The 16,161-nt window shown below is 37.1% G+C and overlaps 1 protein-coding gene across 1 annotated transcript in view; it reads right to left on the reverse strand.

Annotated features, from left to right (window-relative positions):
* HIVEP2 (HIVEP zinc finger 2) overlaps window positions 1-12,933 on the reverse strand; it is a 92,126-nt gene extending 79,193 nt beyond the window's left edge. The window contains exon 1 of the mRNA XM_030316477.1: window positions 12,790-12,933. The gene's annotated coding sequence lies outside the window, so the exon portion shown is untranslated. The remainder of the gene's footprint in view (window positions 1-12,789) is intronic.
* Window positions 12,934-16,161: the final 3,228 nt, after the last annotated feature.

The following is a 16,161-nucleotide window of genomic DNA, read 5'->3' on the forward strand; positions in this document are numbered from 1 at the left end:
TCTCTAAGATATCGAAAAGAGGGTTTGAGTGATAATGTTATTATGAGTAAAAAGATTTACAAATGTGTTCTTCAGAAAATGTTAACTAATTGCATCTGTTCCAAAGAATAATTCACAGTGCCAATGTTAAAATGGAATTTATTTTAATTTAAGTTTTTATCAGATTTCCAAAATGCATTGAACATGTACATGTAAAATAGGGTACATTGAAAATAATAAAGGACTATAAATCTAGCAATATTTAAAATAAAGTAATAAGTATCTTCAAATAAATGATGGCATTATCTTCATTCACTGGCTCACTTCTATATTTTAAGAAAAATCCTAAGTGGACTGATATTATATCCCACATGCTGTACAGGCCAATCATGATGCTTCCAAAAAACAAATAAAAAATATCTGACGTAAAAACTGCTTTTCAATATCTGAAACTAACTCTTTGAAATAAAATGTCTCTTATTATAAAATCCTTACCTTATGAGAAATTTCCATTAGGTATATGTTTAAACAGCTTAAAAATAAAAGCTTATATGAGGAATCTGAATAGCTCTACTTTTACTGTAACTAGTAGAAAAGTTGTAGGTTACTAACCAAAGTATTTCAAGACTTGTTCTGTCAGCTGGCACAGGTTCACATGAAATTAAACATGTTTAATTTCACATGAAATTAAAAAGCACACATATAGTTCTAGATATTTTGAAAAGACTGTATCTCTTTGACTTATGAATAATCAAAAGGAATGTTATAATTATTTCTCAAGATGAAGCTGTTGTATATTTCCTGATCACATAGCAATTTTCCATCCATGTACAATAAACTTACATTTCCATGTTGTTTAGACCCCCCCATTAGTACTATATTTCCAGTAAAAAATAATTCGTTTATCTTGTATTTCTCAGAATCAAAAATACAGTCATTGATCAACTTCCTTCCATTCCTATCCTGGATTAATGAATGAATGAATCAGTAAATGAATAAATGATCTATACACATACACATCAGACTAGTTCTTGTCTTCTCCATGGTCACAGATACAAGGTGTATGCAAATATATACGGTTTACAAAATAATACAGGCACAAATTCATACCATTTAAAAATAATACCAAAGTGAAATTCATTTTTTTCTCTCTAGAATTAAAAAAGTCCTGGGGCACCTGGGTGGCTCAGTCAGTTAAGCATCTGACTTCGGCTAAGGTCATTATCTCTCGTTTAATAAGTCTGAGCCCCACATCAGGCTCTCTGCTGTCAGCGAAGAGCCCACTTCCTCTGTCCCCCTCTCTCTCTCTGTCCTCCCCCTGCTCATGTTTTCTCCTCTCTTTCTCTCTCTTTCAAAAATAAATAAACATTAAAAAAAAAAAAAAAAGTCCAGTGGGGCCTGGGTGGCTCAGTCGGTTAAGCATCTGACTTCGGCTCAGGCAGCTTATAAATTCGGCTCTCACAGCTTATAAATTTGAGCCCTGCATCGGGCTCTGTGCTGACAGCTCAGAGCCTGGAACCTGCTTCGGATTCTGTGTCTCCCTCTCTCTCTCTGCCCCTCCCCTGCTCACACTCTGTCTCTCTCTCTCAAAAACTAAATAAACATTAAAAAAAATTTTTTTTAAAGTCCACATAAACATTTTATTTTTGTCAAATAAATACTTCCAAAGTTGGGTTACAGAATTCTTAAAATATACATAATACATTTCCATATTAACATAATTTAATTAAAATGTTTTAGAAAGTCTACAAAATATATCTTAATATGTTCATCAATTCCAAAAACTCAAAATTTATATTTTGACATAATGAAAATTATTGCCATTTATGCATATATGTTGCACATATTATTTTTGGCTGCCTTGGAAATAAAAGAACTCAAGATTAAGAGTTCTGTTACAGAGACTCCATAGGTTTCTTAGTTCAACTTGAATTTTTAACTATTTAAAATCAAGGTAAACATGGTGACAAGTTACACCTGACCCAAATATTCATGAATGTGTGTTGCAAAGCAAACAGAGGTAAAAATGGAAGGCCTTGTCCTCTCATACACTATCACCAAGCTGAAATTAAAATAAAAGAAATCTTGCAACCTATGAGCCACATTACCAGGTGGAAAAAAGAAGTAGAAAACCATAAAAATTAGGCAAGGAGACATAATAAATAAAACAGAGTAAAGTGAGAAAGTATGAGTTGGCGAGGGACATATCCCTATATTCTCAGATTTACAGTGTCCCACGAGACTAGCCTTAGTCAGTGTGTCTTACTATTCCGTCCCAAATGTGAGTCTGATTGCTGGTTGAAAAAATCTTGACAGTGCTTTCCAAAGGAGAATATGTCCCTACATTCGGAGAACTCCCTAAGGATATTCAGGATATTTACACATATACACAAATAAACATACAGAGCCTACCTATTCCAAGGCTTATGATAAGACAGGGGTAGAAGGAGCCTGATAAAATATCTTGTCAATTCAACTCTTAAGGAAAAATCCCAATGCTGTAATGGGTAACATCTGACAAGAACACATTGCAATTTCAGAAGCTCTGAGGAGTCTCACTACCATTACTCTAGTAACTAGATTACCTTATTCTAGCAGAATGAACACATAAGAAGGATGTATTTTATTTAAAATGTTACTATTCTCTTCTCTACTCAGCTCTATTTCCCAGCCTCCAGCCAGGGATACAACAGGAACTCAGTAAATGTTTATTGCTTGAGTAATCAAGGGAATGATTGGATGAATGAATGAATGAATGAATGAATGATTATAAATGCACTCACACTTATCACGCTTAACAAGTACTATTATGCATTTGTGGGGTTAAGAAGCAATTGCTTCTCCTATTCTACTACTCCTCTTAATTTCTCTCCTTCTATCCCTTTTAAATTGCAAGGTATTCTGATATAATTTAAAATTCTCTTTTGTAATAATATGGACACCTCTGTGAAAGTTCTTTTATTGTGCCCAGTTTGCTATAATACTTGATTTAAAACACACAACAAAACTCAGCCAAATGTAACTATGATATAAATTTCACCTTTTTTTTCCCCTTTGCATTCCATGGTAAGATGCTATTCATCTTAGCAAAGCAATTTTAAACTTTTCTTTAAGTCCTATTATTATTCCTAAATGTTAATTGTCAATAGTATCCCTCCTCCCTCCATCCCTTCCCTATGATTCCACAGGGTGAATACAAAACAATATACCTGTATATGACTGTATATTTTGTCTGTTAATTGGCACATGAATATCCTTGAGGACAGGGGTGGGGGCGCGCGCGCGCACACACACACACACACACACACACACACACACGCATGCACGCGCAGGGACGCATTTCCCTGGATTGTTCTCCATGGAAATCTCCCACATGGGAAAAGAGCCAAGGAGAGCCCGAGGACTTCCCTGACCCTGAGCCAAGGGTGTGGCAAATGTGCTCACCATAACCAGCTGGGCGCTTAAAGGGTAGGAGTGGGAAGAAGGAAGGGGGAAGCTGGTAATAAATGTTGAAATATTTTATTTGTGAGACAACGATCTAAGAATATAACATTTTTGCAATATTTTAAGCATTATGCAAAGACTTCTCAAAACTAACATCTTCTCAGTTGTGATACCTCTAAGACCAGCCAGAGCACTAAGATCTACCAAGGTATATATAAATTTGACCCATTAAGGGGGAATCATTGAACAAAGTTCAGCTTTTTTTCTCACTGATGTAGTTTCATTACATCTTCGAGATAAGTAATAACCTTTAGAATGTCTCCACCCCTACCCTACTGAAATGTCTTCAAAAGCCAGCCGTGATCCTTAAACTCCAGAAGACAGTAGCCCTTTCCTAGATCATAGCATTAGTGACTCCTTTGTAGCACTTGACCCTGTTAGAAACACCTTCCTTAAATATTAAGTTCCCATCTCAAAATCAGACACACAATAGATAATAAGTAAAAGCTCTTCTTTCTGTAAAGTTCCTCCCCTCTTAGCTTCTTTGATACTTGCCTCTCTTGGTCTCCAGTTACATTTTTGAGGGCTACAATACCTTGGAATCAATCCTCTATTTGATCTTCAGATGAAACTCTTCTACCCCATACACTTCCTCACTTTTCCAGGGTCAAAATTAATAGCTCTCTCCTTTGTGTTCTCATAACCCTTTGCTCTATTCCTGCTATCACACTGATCATGATCTGCTTTGGATTTTAGTCAACAGAGGACATATTTTATAACCACACCTATTTTCAGCTAAGTTGTTGAACTGAATGGAATCTTTAACTCCTTCCTTTTTCCCACCCCTCCAATGCCAATCACACGCTGAACCTGAAAACGATTTAATTTCATTCGTCCCCTCCTGTGTATTTCTATTACAACCCACCCAGTTTAGAACCTACTAGCCTTTCATAGAGACTACCCCAATAGCTTCTAACTTGTCTCCCTCCATGTTTCCTACCTCTTACCTATAAAGCGAGGTGAGGTAGATTTCAAAAATGTAATCGAATCACGTTACTCCTTGGCTCAAAAATGGGTAAAGGTTCTCTAATGTCTACCATACTGATGTGCTAATTACACATTCAAGGCCCTCTGCACTCTCTAGGTCTCCAATACCATTCTTTCCTTTTCTTCCATGTCTCCTTTTTAATTAGCAGACATACCATGATACTTTTCATTCCATGAGGACACCCACGCCATCCACCCCTTTCTTTGCCTATGTGGATATAATTCTCCCCACCTGTCAAAACGTTGCCCATCTTTAAAGCCTTCCTCAGGAAACACTTCCTGATCCCTAACCCCTTCCCCCTCACATACCCACAAGAAAGTAAATATGATTTCTTCCTCTGAATTTGCAATACATTTTACTTATACATCTCTGAGGATGCTACTTAAGCTTTCTTCTATCCCAGTCAGGTAAGTAGTAGTCTTACCTCTCTCTTAGGTTTATGAGCAACTTAAAGGCTAAAATACAGACTTCCTCATCATTTTATTCTTCCAACCACCAGAACACTAAATTGCATATGGCAGAAATGTCATAAATATTCATTGAATTTAACCTAACTGAAGCTTTTACAAATAGCCAGAAAAGCTCAGGTTCCATATAAGAAGGATGGGGGCTCAAGCCAACTTAGCGCTGGCATCTGTGATGACTGGTGTTCTCAAAATTTCCACTTAAGGCTGATGACAGAATTAAGCTCTGCTACAGTCAATGAATAATTTATTTGTGCACAAAACATTCTGTTAATGGAAATCTTTTTATGGCTCAAGATCTAAAATATATTTACTGCCCTATAGTTATTAAATGTTTGCTTTAATCATTAGTACACAAGGTAATGACAAATGATAATTACAGGATCATTCTATGCTCTTAAACTGATTTAATCAAGAGTATCTCTTCTGAAATTCAAAAAACTCCTCAGTGTATGGGAATGGGGGTGGATTACCCTGGAACTACCCAACTCACTGCCACCATCAAATTTAAGCACCTACAGATTCTGTTGTTAGTAATACCACCAATTGGGAGAACAACTTTAGGTTCAAATAGCTAATACATTTTTTATTTTAATGCTCAAGGAAAAATCCCCCTGCTTCCCTGAAGTAGACTGCTTCAAATGAATACATCATAGCAAAACAGAAGTGAATGTGTTTGTGTATTCCCTAGATTTCCCAGCCTGCCAAAAAATGTTCCTTTGCTGTGCTATTTCAGCAAGTCGTGAGATGACAATGATTATGCTCCTCAAAAGGAAAAGATAGCTATTTCCCCCTGTTTTTATTTTTGGAGACCGAAAGGCACACTTCTGGCTGCTGTGAGTACTCTGACGAGTAGACATGTTCCTGAGGAGGAGAATTTGGGGCAAACTGTGGCAGGGGTAAGGTGGAGAAACCTAAAACCATCCTAACCTCTTGGAAAATATTAAGGAGCCAGAAGGACAGCAGAAAGAGGAAGAAGTCTCAAGTCCTCCAATGAATTCCTGTTTCCAACTCTCAACCCTCATGGAAAAAAGAAAAGTCAAGTAGTAAGAAACATATGCTTTTTACCTACATTTATCTCAAACCCAACTAGTATACATTCAAGTTCATCACCCTGTTACGGAAACCAGTTTCTCTTTACTTCTCTTTTCCTATTAAGAGTAATATTTGAACTCCCAGGCTCAAAGCCTAGTGCCATCATTGACAACTTCCTCCTGTTCCCCTACTCCCAGAGTAGTAGGGGAGTAGTGCACGCACACACACGCGCACACACACATACACACACACGCCTGGTATACCCAATCAGGCAGGCAGTCCTACGTTGGCTTCCTGCATACTCTGGCTTATATTATCTGTGTTCTGTCAATCCTTATTGCTACCACTCCAGGGCAGACCGTGCGCACCTGCCTGAAATCCCAATGCAAAAGATCTGATCAGAAGGTACTCTGGGTCCAACTGGCAAATTTCCAAAGGACAGGTCTAGGCATGGTGTCCTCCGGTATGTAATCCAGGGATAATTACCAGAGGCCGTGACCTGTGGAAGTGAGGAGGGTCTTAAGAAAAACAATTTAAGCTGCAAGTAGGCACAAGGGCACCATAATCATACCTGAGAAGTCAGAAACCAAGGAAGAGATTGGAGAAGTCAGAAAGAACCCCCTGAACCTAGGCTCAAGTGTTCACTAAAGTTTTCTCAAAGTACTTTCATCTGTGGTATGAGGGAGGAGACATAAAGGGCACAACATGAGGTGATAGCTCTTGTACGAATTAATGTAAGTACCTCCTAAGTGGCTTCAATGCTTTCAGAGACTCTTACTGCTATGCACCCCACCCCCCATCTCTACCCACCACACCATCCAGCACAAGCTAGCTGGATTCATCTTCCTCATGTGCAACAACTCTGATTGTGTCTCTCTTCCACTCAAACCTGTTCAGGGCCTTCCCATCACCACAGCAATGGTGCCCCACATTCACACTATGTTTACACCTGTATCTCCCAGGAAGCCTCTAGTTTAGAAGCCATGTTTTATGTTATCTCATTAGATTTTTTCAGAGGTCAGTTGTTTTTATTCCCATGGTCAAGACAAATACAATAAAATATCATTGTCAGGGGAATAAAGGGGTTTTTGTTTTATTTTATTTGTGGGAGAGAGTGTTGCCATTAACATAGAGAAGTTTTTTTTTTTTTTTTTTGTATTCAGAAAGATCACTAAAATACACATAAATTTATTCTTATGGCTCTGCTCTGGATAGTTAATAAGTATCAGACTTGCTGATTCATCTCACTGATATGACTAAAGCCAGTTATAAATTTGCAGTCCCCAAAAGGAATTTGAAAAGAAAACCCACAGCCGAATATTTTTATTAAATTAAACAGATATTTATTGAATATCTACTGTTTTTTTCAATCACCATTTTCAAGGCTGAACAGGAAACCAACAAAATAAAGACACAGCCTTTGCCTTCAAGCAGCTGATAGTACGGTGTGTGAGAGAAAAAAACTTCATAGAAATCACTTTAATGTAAAGCACAAAAATACATAAAAAAAGTGACATGAGAGAAGTATAAAATATTAAGGGGATTGAGAGGGAAATGAAGTAAAACATGAAGATGAATAATGCTCATATACTAAATAAATAAGACTAAAATAAAAGAATTGGCCAGATTCTGATATCGGTAAAGCGTAATTAACCAATAACCAATAATGCAAGTAAGAGATGAGGCAGAAAACACAAAGTCAATTTGTCTTTGGACAACTCATGGATGAGAAGTCAATGTGATATCAGGTTCAAAACTAAAGATCTCTCAGTGAGTGGTTTTGTTCAATATCCAATTAGTAAATTTTTATGTAAACTATCCAAGAGAATCAGAATTCCAAGGGCCATTCTTGAGGTCTAAGGATGTTGCTTGGAGTTTGTGAGATTCTTAGGGCAGGGGAGTCACTGGGTGAATTTAACAGTTAGTATGATCAAAGAAAGGAAAGGTACACTGCCTCCAAGATTTTCTACAAGACCTGATTCTTCGCTAAAACTTCAACGTAGCTTCTATTTCTGTATTTGATTCATTCTGAACAGAACACAGTGACTGTATCAGCAAAGCTCCAATATTTGAACACTGGTAGTCAAGTAAACTGGTGACCAGGCAGCAAGTGACATGCTATCTAGAGTTGCAGGACCTAGGGTTAAAGTCTGGTCGTATGGCTCACTAGTGCTGTGACTTTGAGCAAATCACTTAGTTGTAACCCCCTGAGCCTCCGTTTCCTCAGACACAGAATAAAATGTGAGTAATAGCTACATAACAGTTATTGTCTAAAGCGAGATAATGTACCATGGAAGCCATTTGTAAACTGTACAGTATTACACAAATGGTAATTCACGTCATGAGAGAAACAAGGAAACTAATTAATTACTAAATCCTATTGTGTAGGTTTTTGTGTGGAGAGTAAAAGATGAGAGATTTACCACCCATAAACATCCTTCACTGTGATCTAAAGTAAGGAGACAAGAAGACGGATAGGCAGGAGGGAATACCATGAAATGATATAGAAGCAACCCTCAGTTTTTGGATGCTTAAAAAATGTTCATGCGGAAAAAAATGTGCTTTGTTCATACTACTGACTTAATTAATGCTTGTTGACTGAACGACGAATAAATGAAGGGGTAAGGTACTGAATGTGGGAATGAGTGAAGGTAAAGCCAAGTGAGATGCCTGAAAAACAAGGCAGGAAAGGGGCACCTGGGTAGCTCAGTCGGTTAATCGTCAGACTCTTGGTTCGGATCAGGTCATGATCTCTGGGTTTGTGAGTTCAAGCCCCGCTTCGGGCTCAGTGCTGACTGTGCAGAGTCACCTTAGGATTCTCTGTCTCCCTCTCTCTCTGCTCCTCCCCCGTGTGCACTGTCTCTCTCCTTCTCAAAATAAATAAATAGACTTAAAAAAAAAAAAAAAAAAACAAAGCAGACAGCATCAGGCTGTGTAAACAGTGGAAGAAAATAATTTTGGAAAAATGAAAAACCATGTAGTCCAAGAAGCTAACAGTAACGGACTCCATTCACACAGGCTATAACAGCAAAAGAAACAGCAGTCATGGTGAGCAGGGACTGAGTCTAGGCTTCATATCATTTTGGTAATACTCATTCATAAGTACTGATACCTTCTTCAGTTACCTTAAAACATAAAGGACCCAAACAGAAGAGTTGTATGCATCCGAAAAGCTATAAAAATGACCCTACCTAAAAGGAAACATTTTGAAGGCCACAACACACTGAAGCTCAAGGGTCCACTCTGAATTCTACGTGACAGCAGGAAAAATTATACCAAACCCATAGAGAGCACAGAGTAGATCTAATGTGCAACTTCATCAGATCTTTATAAAATCTGCTAAAATGAGTCCAGAGAGAATGGATTAAAAGTTTTCCTCACTTTTATTTTCCATATTTGTGTAAGTAATGACATCTATATTTTTTTAATTTATTTATTTTTATTTTTATTTTTTTAATATCATTTATTGTCAAATTGGCTTACATACAACACCCAGCGCTCATCCCAACAAGCGCCTTCCTCAATGCCCATCACCCATTTTCCCTTTCCCCCACCCCCCTTCAGTTTGTTCTCTGTATTTAAGAATCTCTTGTGGTTTGCCTCCCTCCCTCTCTGTTTCTATCTATATCCGCCCCCCCATCCCCCATGGTCTTCTGTTTAGTTTCTCAAGATCCACATATGAGTGAAAACACGATATCCGTCCTTCTCTGACTGACTTATTTATTTTATTATTTGTAAATTAAATTTGGATTTCAATAACTTCCGACTCCCAAAATTACTAACTATAATAACTATGTAACTCTCAGCTAAGTAATTACTGCTCTGAAACGCAATTTCCTCAAGTGATTATGGTATTCTTAATTTTCACTTTAAAAAGATTAAGCACCTATAGCACAGAGCCCAACTCATGGAACATATTAATAATTTTCACCTTCCTTCTTACCTTTCCTCAGCTTAAAGAAGACATGTCACTTACATAGTTCTTCAATAATTATATCTAATGCAATGAAAAAATATCAATCTGAGCATATTGTTAAAGGACCATAGGTCAGCTAATATTACCTTTAAAATGAATAATTTCGGGGCGCCTGGGTGGCGCAGTTGGTTAAGCGTCCAACTTCAGCCAGGTCACGATCTCGCGGTCCGTGAGTTCGAGCCCCGCGTCAGGCTCTGGGCTGATGGCTCAGAGCCTGGAGCCTGTTTCTGATTCTGTGTCTCCCTCTCTCTCTGCCCTCCCCCCGTTCATGCTCTGTCTCTCTCTGTCTCAAAAATAAATAAACGTTAAAAAAAAAAAATTTAAAATGAATAATTTCAAGACCAGTCAAAAGAACTGGCTTCGCAAAAGAAACTGGCAATGAATGAAGAGCAGTATTATTGATTAAAAGACAAAACCATCTATTTTTACTATATTTTACAAAAAGTGTCATAAAAGAATGGTCACTCTAATGGTGAGGGTTTCCCTTTCTTGTCTTAGTAACGGTTTTCTATCTACGACCAATTTGGGGTAGCAAATTTTTTAGATGTATCATTTATAAAACATATCCTCACTTGGGCTAATGGACAAGGCCAGGTTCACAGATAAAGTCATGGACAGATTGCTGATTATATACAACACGGACATCTTAAAAGAACCACACCAATTTCATATGAAGTGTTTCCTTACCAAAGGAAGTATTTGGTTTGAGAAAATGTACTTATTTCTATGCGTTTTGTCCTCAATGACAGCCTAAAGAATCAGTCACATGGTTAATAAGACGTTACGTATTGTTATGTTTAAATAATAATTATAACTACCATTACCACTACTAATCATCATCATACTCACTACTAGTTATTGAGCCCCTACCACCTGCCAGGACTTTAATCCTCACATAATCTTATAAATTTACTTAACTAAAAAAAAAAAATTATTTTAAAACTCAGTGATTCCAATGAGCTGACTTTTAAGCAAAGGCTCCCAGAACTCACAGTGTAATAAATAAGGAGAAGGCCAACTATATTCAATGTCCACACCACGTCCATTCTCAGGTAGCACTTACGGAACATAATCGGTACAGTCTCCCTTAGGTTAGGTCCCACCAACTGAAATTTAACTGTAACGCCATGGGGTACTTTGGGAATAACTGTAAAGGCCAACCTTGTGAGTACATAGAAAATTAAATGTGGCAGACAAAAACATTTAGGTTAGTGGTGCACAATATTAGCTTTCATTTTCTAACATCTATCACAGCTGTTGAAGAATTAAGGTTTGGCTTTTGAAATTTTTCTAACACTTCTCTTCCTAATGAGTTTTTCATCTAACTGCCTTATATCCCTTTAATTATCCAAAATACTTTTTCTGAATAGCATCTCACGTGCCCATAACGATGGAAATTATTGGTCGCAAATGAATCTTGGGTCATGAGCCTTACAGGCAAAATTAAAAGATGTCCCAAGGTTTCTGCGCTTGGTATTTCCATACTCGTTGAACACGCAAAAGCCACACTGAACAAATCAAGCTCCAGGGCAGTTGTCTCAAGGGAGATTATTTTAGACAACCCTAAAGCAGTTGTTGGCATCATATAAATTATGCAACAGTATCCCTGAAAAACCACGTGACCTCAGCATGTCTTAAAATGCCCATAGGTGAAGCAGACACTGTTAGTTTGGTTTTAAAGACTGCTCCCCAAATGGCTAGATGCTCTTCTCTCTTATTCATTATCATCCCTCAGGTTTTTACATAGCCTCCATTTATTCAGAGGAAAATTAAACAACAAGCCACACAATTTAGCATAAAATTTAAAATATCAGAACCTCAAATCTCGTGACCTGGACTAGAAATACAAATATTTTTCCAAATGTTCTGTTACTGTGCAAAGGGTTAATTAAAACATGAGTTTGCCTGGATTAAAAAAATAAAATAAAATAAAATAGCCGAACCTTAAAATCAGTATCATTTAGACTTCTGATGCCAAAAATCTGTTTGACAGAGCAGGTTTTACTATGCTGACATTTTAGCAGTAGCCAAAGTCCTGTTCCCACTAAATTCTGTCTTGGCAACACCAGTAATTTGCTAAGAGCCTAAACTCCTCTTGGTGAGGACTTCTCCACCTCAAGAGTTTTCCACAGATTCACAGTGCGACGAGGACGTTGATTTGAGTAAGACTTTAAGGTTTCTATTCTTATCACAGAAATCAAACTTTCTGTAAAATGAGAACGGCTTAACATAAGGAGAGATGCTAATTTACTCAAAATGTTCAGCAGGCTTTAGATTGGAATCTGAGGCAATATAATAAAATTATACATAAATACCTCACTAACGGTAAAATCCGATATTCTTATATGACCTCAAGATTCTTAATAAGCAAATAATTATTAAAAGAGTAAATGGGGTGCTCGGGTGGCTCAGTGTCCGACTCTGTGAGGTCATGATCTCACAGTTCATGAGATTGGGCTCTGTGTCAGCACAGAGCCCGCCTGGGATTCCCTCTCTCCCTCTCTCTCACTGCCCTCCCCTTCTCTCTCTCTCTCAAAATAAATAAGCAAACTTTAAAAACAAAACAAAAATAAGAAAAAAAATAGTAAATAAAAGGATATGGTTCCAAGCTATAAATGACCACATTTTCTAATCTTCTCATCTTTCTAACTAGGATATTTCCAGAAATATTGTAAAAACTTGCAAACATGTTCATTTAGATAGCATCCCAGACATCTTTCACGGGTAGTAAGGGCCTCAAATCATTACTGCCTAAGTTTCACATAAAGCTTAATATTTTGCTTGAAAGATCTTTTCAAAAATTCTGAAATCAAACCATATAAAAAGAACTTGACTCCACTTACCCAGCAGCTGAATGTTACTGAATCGGTAAAAGAGTGTTCCAACCAAGTCAATTCACTTAATTTTTCAAGTCAATCTGATTACCATTGTCTTTTTAAAAATTCAAAGACTCCACCTAACGAGGAAAGGAAAACAAAAAGAAAAACAAATAATGTTTAAGCCAGAGTAGCATAGGATCAATACATTAAGAACACAGAAATCAGATCAAGATTATTGTTAAATCCTCTCCCAAGTTACTGTACTGCTTAAAAGTATAAAACAACAAAGCATCTGCCAACTGAAATGTACCAGTTTGGGATAAAATGAATATTCAAGCATAGAGAAAACAATAAAATAACACAATAAATGTGAGAGCAGAGACTTTATTGTCAGTGCTGATTGACACACAGAAACAATGACTATATAATGCAAGTTAGGATATGTAAAATTAGATGGCAACCGATTGCTTTGGGATTTGGCTCATTGATTCTTATTAATTTACTGATGCAATTAAAATGCGTAGACTGCTATTCCTTAAAACAGTTAAACTCCAGTTACCCATAATCTCTATTGAGGAATATAAACTAATACCTAGATAGATCATTTGGAGAGAATGCACTGGCATGCATGAATTTCCAAATCATTCTTCGAAGGTTATACCTCGTCTCCCACAGAGAGTGTTTATTCTCCTAAAGACCCATAAACAGCTTATGGTTTATAAATAATATCATTTAATTCCATTTTCTTTACCGGTAGGCACACCTTTTCTGAAGCCCGAATATTAAACTACTATTTCAGTTCCAAGAGTAAGTTTGAGAGAAAGCAAGCTATATCTCAACTGATGAGAGCCTAAAATAAATGGGATGCTGGAAGGCTGAGCAGAAGAGTGAGATTACAAAATTGGACAGCGTTCAGCTACTCCCGAATCAAGTCTCCCCAAGATAGATTTAGTATGTTTTAAAGTCCCAGAACATCAAATCCAACCATATCCACGTGAAAATTCAAAAGCCTATTCCAAAGCCATAAGCACATGATTTTTTATTATGCAATGTGGAATTAGCTACATATTGCCACTCCACTAATCCCACCGCACCTATTAGTGAAATTAATTTAGCTCATCTCAGTATTTAATAAAGGTTGATACAGATTTGCTATCCACTATTAGAAGGTAGATGTTCAAAAATAAACCTAACCCAGAACAAACCAAAAACATTCCTAACAGTGAAGACAAACAGCAATAATTATACATACTAAGTAGAAATCCACAGCAATCACTGGAAATACATTTTCACTTCCAAGACAATCCAATGTCTAGATTCTAGACTTACTGCTGTTCAAGAAATAATTATCTAGAAAATTGAGATGGATATGATCTCAAAAGACTTCTTCATTCACAGAGACAAACAGTCTTGATTATTATGCTAGGATTCTTGCCATAAATATGACAAGATAAAAGTCAAACGGTTTGGTTATTTTAAATTATCCTGGGTCAACAAATATAAGCACCTAAAGGAGCTGCAAATGGTACAACACACACATTTCTCACACTTGAATATCTAGAGCTGTGAAAATATTTTTGTACTTTTCTAGGCCTTTATGGAAGTTGCAAAGGCTGTTTCAAATAATGTTCAGAAGATGGCTTTATAGTGTCACCTCTGAATTCTTGCCATGATGGCTTTGGGCTAGTACACTGCTTAGCAACTTATAGCCTTATGTTAGTCATTTTCCAAGAAAGCGTAAGGGCGCTTCCCCTCACGATGCAAAATGACTTGAAGATTCTTAGGAATCCTTTTCTCGCTGATTTGTCAACATGAGTGAAATTGACCTGTACCAAAGTTTAGATCTACCATCACCTTTCCGTGCTTGTTTATTTCTTAGCGTACTGTTTTCTTAACATGTAGTTCTTGCCCCATAAAGGGACTTAAATGACTTGAGCGTGGCCAGTCATTAAGCCAGTATCTCAAAAGGTCTTACATCTATAGTACAGCAAGTATGTTGTCGTTTTAATCTAACTATGCTTATTGGAGTGGTCTGTGATTTCAAATTACTTAGTAATATTTCAGTGTTGATATTACTAATGTATGGTACCTCATATCAAACCTCACAAGCAGTTAAGTACAAAATATATTAGTCATCTGTATGGATGATTCAGATGAATGACTGTTCCTAATTAGCACAGAAGATACAGATCTGTTGCCTGCATAACAGGTGAGCCTCATGTGTACAAACCACAATACAACATTCTTTAGAAATGTTGATTTCCTTAGAAATGAGCAATGACACCTAAGATACCACAATAAGTTCCCTACAATTTCTATACCACACAGTAGTGCAGAGCCTAAAATAATTTTATAATCTGATGAAAGCAGTTGAATCTAAACCTTCTTACCTTCAATTTGTTTTTATTGCCTGCCTCAACACATGAGGAAAAAGGAAAAAACAAAACAAAACACCTCAGTCTGTGGTATTTTGGCTTCATCAGAAAATCTAAATGCATCTGAAACTGTGTAGTACAGTCAGTTATGTAGTCTAAACAATTGAGTAATTTGTCATTAGCTAATAGTTGATCATGCTTGTTACCGATTGGTCTATATTTATATATAATAAATCAGATGTAGCCACAATGCTGAACCTAAGTGACTTTCTCTAGCTTAATGATTTATCCCATGTAGTATAGAGGAATCATGCTCTCTGAGTTGACCAGACCACTCCGAGAGTGCTTTCACCATCCATGCTGCTGCAACAATGGACATAGTAAACGTGTCGTTTTAGTAGCACTTGGCACCCTGGAATAAGGTTGGGAACTTTGATGTCTTTATACCTCTGGACATATCCTTAATCCAGGTCCAGAGGAGGTCATCAAACACCCTCCTTCTATTGATGATGAGACTGAGACTCAGAAGGTCACAGTCATTTGCCCAAGGTCATGCAACTAGAAGGCAGATTTCCTGACTACTATTCCACTATTTTCCCTTTACATCATTGAGCTTCTCTGAGCACCAATGATACTAAAGATGCTTCCCAGTTTAGGATGAGAAGGAAATGCAGAAGGCCACGAGTGCAAAGTGAGTGGGAACACGTCAGCAAATACCACAGGCTCCACACCACCCTCTGCATCACAGTTAGAAGTAACGTGCTTCTTTGTAAATCTAGTAAAAACCTGGCCACGGAGAATAAAGAAACAGAATAACTGAACTGTTAGAGACCCAAAACCTCTTGGCATATTTTGGCAGAGTTCCAAAATAACATTTGGGAAGCAGTGCCCCAACAGCCAGAGTTAGTACAGCTGCCCTACTTAGTCATTTATATTGTTTTTCTTTAGAAATACATAATGACATTGAAGACATTTATAACCAAAAAAAAAAAAACAAAAAAAAAACCCCAACAACCCTCTT

Source organism: Lynx canadensis, chromosome B2, assembly GCF_007474595.2.
Source record: "Lynx canadensis isolate LIC74 chromosome B2, mLynCan4.pri.v2, whole genome shotgun sequence".
Classification (NCBI taxonomy): Eukaryota; Metazoa; Chordata; class Mammalia; order Carnivora; family Felidae; genus Lynx; species Lynx canadensis.